We start from the raw sequence: 5933 nt of genomic DNA, 5'->3' as shown, positions 1-5933 counted from the left end.
TTGTGGATCTAAATTTGGCTTCTTCAGTAGTGGCCTGATTACTGCTACTTTAAGTTGGTCAGGGACGGTGCCTGATAACAGGAACGCATTCAGTATGGCAGTTATAAGTCTTGCCAGAACTCCCAGGGATTCTTTAACAAGTTTAGTGGGGATTGGACAAGTAGTTGGTTTGATCTTAATTATAATAGTTTTTAGCTGTAATTCATTAATTAATTAAGTCATTAGGGGTGCGTTCATGATCCGTTTGCATTGAAGTTAATTGTGAGCCATTGGAACATGTTTGAAGTCTAATGTTTGTAATTTTATCATTAAAGAAATTCATAAAATGTTGTCTACTGAAATTACTCAGTAGCAGAGGTTCAGCCTTATTTGTTAGATGAGCTACAGTATTGTTTTAAAATGGTATCGAGGGTTATTTCTATTGCAATCAATGAGGTTAGAATAATAGGCTGTTTGTGCTCTACGAAGGGCTAGTTTGTATCGTTGCAGGCTGTCAGACCAGCCAACTTGAACACTTCTTGGCCTGTGGATTTCCATTTGCGCTCCAATCTGCGGCCCTCCTGTTTGTAAGAGCGTCTGTGATCATTAAACCATGGGGAGTGTATGGTGGTTTTTACCACTATTTTTCAAAGGAGCTGTTTCATCTAAGATCTGACTAACCACTGACATCTGTACTAGACATGAAGTTCACATTACTTACTGCATTAATAAATCGTAAGGAATTTCCATCATTTAGGTGATGTGACCTAATCTTTTCTGCCATAGTCAAAGAGAGTGGCTCAATCACAAAGGGGATTAAAAAATGGTCAGAGAAGGACTTATGAAATGGACAGACACATACATGATGAGCAGAAACTCCGTGAGTAATAATCAAGTCTAGTGTATGATGTATTGAAAAATAAAATGCTGTGTCCAGTTTTGAACCAATATTCATTTATTTTCAGCATCAAATTCTGTTTTTCAGAATATTTATGTATGTACTGTGTACTTTTTAAAATCTGTCACTTACTTTCTGCATCATGAGGCTGATTCTTCCATTAACCTAAGAGTCAAAAACCATGCTCATTGCTATAACTGTATTTCTTAACATTTGGTTCATTTAAATTAAGAAGTAAGCCATGAATATACCATTGTTAAAAAAAATTCAGGTAGTAACCATGCAATAAGAAACTTTTAAAATGACACCTTTCGCTGTTCTTAACTTTTCTCACAAATTTACGTTTAACATATTTGAAAGAGGAGAATAGCAATGAACAATCAATAAAAACTTTATTGTAGATTATCTTGAGCTCCGCAGTTTTAAAATTACTCACCTATACAAAGATCCATGGAAAAAGTTCAGATGGTAGATTTGTATATAACAAGGCTGTTTTCACTCTTGGCTGCACTCTGCTGGCAGTTTCAATTTTGCTGCCCTCTGTCATTGCAGCTACGATTTTGTATCTGAAGTGTGCATTTTTAGGTGTAGATTTTTGTCCATATGTTTTTGTGGAGTGGTAATCAGTTTTTTTAAATATCAAATAATGTATGTAAAGTAAATAATGATTTAATTTATCCTGTTCACTAGGATAAGTCTCTAATTAAACATGCACTTTTAGTGCAAATTGTACTTGTCCTGAGACAAAATATAATAAATATTATTTTAGAAAAAAAAATGATTACATAATATTATTATAAAATACCAAGCTCTCCAGCATCCGCTAAAATGGCATTTTTCTCTAGTTCCACTTCACACTTTTAAAAGAGTTGAAATAAGTTTTTAATATACTTTTTAGGTTGTGGTTTTGTTGATTATGTCTTTTGCCATTGTTAAAACAATTTGTTTCATCATGAATGTATCTTAATAGTAATTGTTACTGAAACCTATGTAGCTTGGCAAAGGAAGAGAAAAAACGATGAGTCACAAGACACAGAAGAAATGACATCATCAAGCCATTTACAGTACTAACACCATGGGGAGACCACAGGTGAGTCCTCTTTTCTATTTTTCATATTTTTCTAGTCAGCCTTTTCAGCCTTGAGTGTGTGTGTCACACTAACCAACACAACACTGTTACTCAGAGTATCAGTGTCACGTTCAGGTCCAGTGCGCGGAACAGGGAAGCAGGACAGGGATGCGTAGGTCTATGGGATTTAATGGAAAAAGGGTGCAGGGACATGGGACATGGGACAGGCAACGACAGGTATCGCTACATAGAGAGACTTTAATGACAGACCGGGGGAAAATACACAAGACAAGCCGAAATAACAGGAAACAGCTGGTCACAGCTGGACCCCTGACTTAGTGTATGTATGAATAGGGTTGCAAAATTCTAGGAATATTCTTGTTAATTCCCATACTTTCCCGTTAATTCCCATGGAAAGTTTCCAATGTGGAATATTTCCAAAATTCCCCAGCTTAACTTCCCATGGAATGGAAAGTTTCAGGAAAATTTCCAGAAATTTTCCAGCCCTTTGCAACCCTATGTATGAATCAATGTGTTTGGTTCAAAACAGAGCGTTTCACAATCTAATTGAACTTATTTGAATCTATTATTTTTTAATTGACCAGCCTAACTGATTTGCCTACTAGATATGTTGACAAGGCAGAGGTCCCTTGAATCCTGTCTACTGGCAATATACTTCTCTACACTTATATATTTCTATATACTACTGTGTTATATAATTCCTATATAATTATATGAATTATTCACATGCATCTTGGATAATAAATTCTAAATGTATAATAAATGTAAAAAGTTTTGTTTTGTTACATGTTCGGCTTTCTGAACACTGTAATATTGCTTTTGGTGTAGAGGCACATCACTTGGGGCAGCGTGTGGCACAGTAGACTAAGCCTGTGTGCATGTAATCAGCAGGTCACCAGTTCAGACCCAGCCTCAGCACGTCTGTGGGTCCTTAAGCAAGGCCCTTAACCCCCAGCTCCCTGGGTACTGCTGTGGGTGGCTGCCCTTTGCCGACAGCTTACTCTACATAGAGCAAGTTGAGGGAGGCGTAAAAGACAATTTCCCCATGGGGAATCAATAAAGTATCAATTATTATTATACTTAATACAGCCCTCCAGAGCACATAGTGATAACAGCAATAACAGCAATAACATGCAAGACGGAGTATGACTGTACTCCAATATATCATGGCTGTAATTTGGTCATAGGCTTGAGGCCACAGGCCTCGTATGGCTTTTATACAGCAGTTCATCAAGTAGCATTTATAAGGTAACAGTAATAAGATACAACACTTTTTGTGGGCAACATTTATGGGCCTCCGCAAATAAAAATAGTTCCCGTAATGTCAGCGAAAGAGGGACGGGCTATCGCTCCAAACATTCGCATACCTATTCGATCCATAACCGATATAGTTTAGTTGCATTGTAAATTAAAACCATGCCACGGGTCTAATAAATAAAATGCTGTGGCACTCAAGTGTCGAAGAGATCATGAGGCGGACAGCAAAGTTCAGTTATTAGCAGACTTTTATTGCGTGATCCTTAAAAGGACAACAGTAAAACAACAAGCGAGTAAAGAATAAACTCACTTACACACACAGATGGGGAGCCTTTAAGGAGACAAAAGTGGATACAGGAAATAGAGACAGGGAGCAACGAGTCATATTCTGAAAACTTTTTGTCGGTTCGGCAACTTATAAAAACTTACAATCTGAAACAGATCAAAATAAATCCAACAAAATGGAATACATATGAACATTCACTTTAACTTCTGCTTACATTAATTTTTGATACAGGTGGAAATGTAGGCAAGTTCTCAAAAGCCACCAAGCGAGAACCAGCCCAGCACCGGCTCCGTGTCGGTGGAAATGAGGCATATGTGGTGGTTTTTAGATACGCCTGTAAAGCGGAGTGACACAGCTGATGTGAAATGTCCGAGTGCCATTATACTCTGATAACCGCACTAATTGAAAGCCTCTTGTCCAATCAGATTGCTGGATCGGAACTAACCGTTATAATAGTATAATAGTACTTAAATCGGTGACAGAATGTGCATAAGGGTCTTTACATGTGGCGCTCCCATGTTTTGGTATTTCTCCACCCAAAGTGCGAATCTAGCCTAAGTGCACTTAAACTCCACACTTAAGTACTTTCTCTCTTACAGTCTCCAGGGACGGCAAACACCCAGGGATCAGTCCGTCTCCTGTAGGGAAAAGGCAGGGCAACAGTAATTGTTTCCATTGAACTTCCATTGAGCTCGAGTTGAGGCTTTTTGAGCCTTTTCTTTAATAAGGGGGATTACCTATACTGGATTATGTGGCTAGTTGCTAGAATAGAACCTATTTTACCCCAAAAATTACATTCCCTTTCACCCCTCATTAAAGTTCAGAGGAACTTCAAAATATACATTATTTTCTGTAAATTTTCCTTATTAGGTGCACAAACGAGTTTAAATTAGTGAAATATATCATAGAAATTTAAAAAATGCATTTTAAATACAAATTATTGTACGGATAACAGAAACTTAAATCATTACTAATAGTAATAAAGCTACAAAGTAATTCCCATAAACATTAAAACAAAGCAGAGTCCAGTTTCTCCTTCTCTCTTATTAGCTTCAACATATAATGCATGCGGCATAAACTTCATTTCTTAGGTTATAGACACCACCGGGAACATAGGTAGATTTACGCCACCTGCCAGCTCCACTTAGGATCACAGAATATGCTTTTCCTCTTTACGTGACACCTGACTTGTCTCATGGTCCAGTTTTTGGTGCCTGCTTCTCCTCGTGCGCACAGGGTTGAGGACAGACATTGCAGCAGACGTGCGAGTTTGCCTCCCAAGCCCAGTAATATATAATAGTAATAAAAAAAAGTCATTCATGTGCCATACCTTATAGAAATGGTTTTTTCCTTTCTTTCACAGCAGACAATGTCACTGTGGCCAGGCCCATCTGGGCAGTGCTCACTGCAGACAGTGGGTGGAGCTGAGCGGGGGATGGCTGCTGACTCAGCCTGCAGTGCTGCATCCATTTATCTGCAGTGCAGTCCCCACACCCTGCCTGCAAACACACATGAGCTACACGAGCCCCCCCCCCCCCCCCCCACACACACACACACACACATACACCCCCTGACACCACTGTGCTGCACCATAAATGAGGACTGTGACAGAGTGAAACATACCCCATCCTCTCATGTGCAGCTGTCTGGATAAACAAATCTCATTTTCATAAAAAAAAAAGAAGGAAGGAGAAGATTACAATGAAGACAGTGGCAGAGAGCCAGGAAGGGAGATTTTGTTGAATTTAGAGATGAAGGGAGTAGAAGGAGAGACAGAAAGAGGCCAGGGGAATTGAGAGGCACCTGTGCACTCAGTTTCTTTAAGAACTAACAGTTCATACTCACACATAAAGCTTTGCAGAGTTACGGCTTAAGAGTTACAACTTACTACCCATTGGTGCTGGAAATAGATATACAGATCCATGCTACAGTATTTTGGATGTGAGCAAACAACGATGAAGGGTTTAAAAAAATTATTGCACACATGTGCTCATTTCATGTAATCGATTTATAGTTCATCTATTTGTTTATTTGGAGAAGTTGTATGTGCAGAATAAGTATGTTGTTTGAATGGCAAAATTGGCCTCCACTTTTCTAGTTGGGCCTTTATTAAGCACTTTCTCCACCCCACATCGCCTTGTGTTTTGATTCCAAGGCTGACCTTTATTTCTTAGACTTGCTTGTCCAGGTTTTGGAGTGGATCACTGTCTTATATACTATATGTTGTGCAAACGACATTTGCAAACTCCTTTCAGTTGCATTCATGGATGAAAAAGTCACCACATTTATTCCTTTCAAACGTTTAGTTTATTTACATATAAACACCCAATGCAACATTTCAGTCAAAAAACCTTCACTTGGAGTCTAAAAGGAGATCCCCAACAGCAAACCAGCTGAAATCTGTCATCAACTGAAAACGAAAC

The 5933-nt window shown here is 38.6% G+C and overlaps 1 long non-coding RNA gene across 1 annotated transcript; it reads right to left on the bottom strand.

Moving 5' to 3' along the window:
- Positions 1-3454: 3454 nt before the first annotated feature.
- LOC140579609 (uncharacterized) lies at positions 3455-5022 on the bottom strand. Its single transcript, XR_011983549.1, has 2 exons — positions 4841-5022; positions 3455-4148 (listed from the first exon to the last, which is right to left on the bottom strand). It is a non-coding gene; the product is annotated as an uncharacterized lncRNA (long non-coding RNA).
- Between the last annotated feature and the right edge of the window lie 911 nt (positions 5023-5933).

The sequence above is a fragment of the Paramormyrops kingsleyae genome, chromosome 18, assembly GCF_048594095.1.
Source record: "Paramormyrops kingsleyae isolate MSU_618 chromosome 18, PKINGS_0.4, whole genome shotgun sequence".
In the NCBI taxonomy this organism is placed as follows: Eukaryota; Metazoa; Chordata; class Actinopteri; order Osteoglossiformes; family Mormyridae; genus Paramormyrops; species Paramormyrops kingsleyae.
The sequence above is the reverse complement of the archived record's forward strand: the minus strand, read 5'-3'. Positions and strand labels throughout refer to the sequence as shown.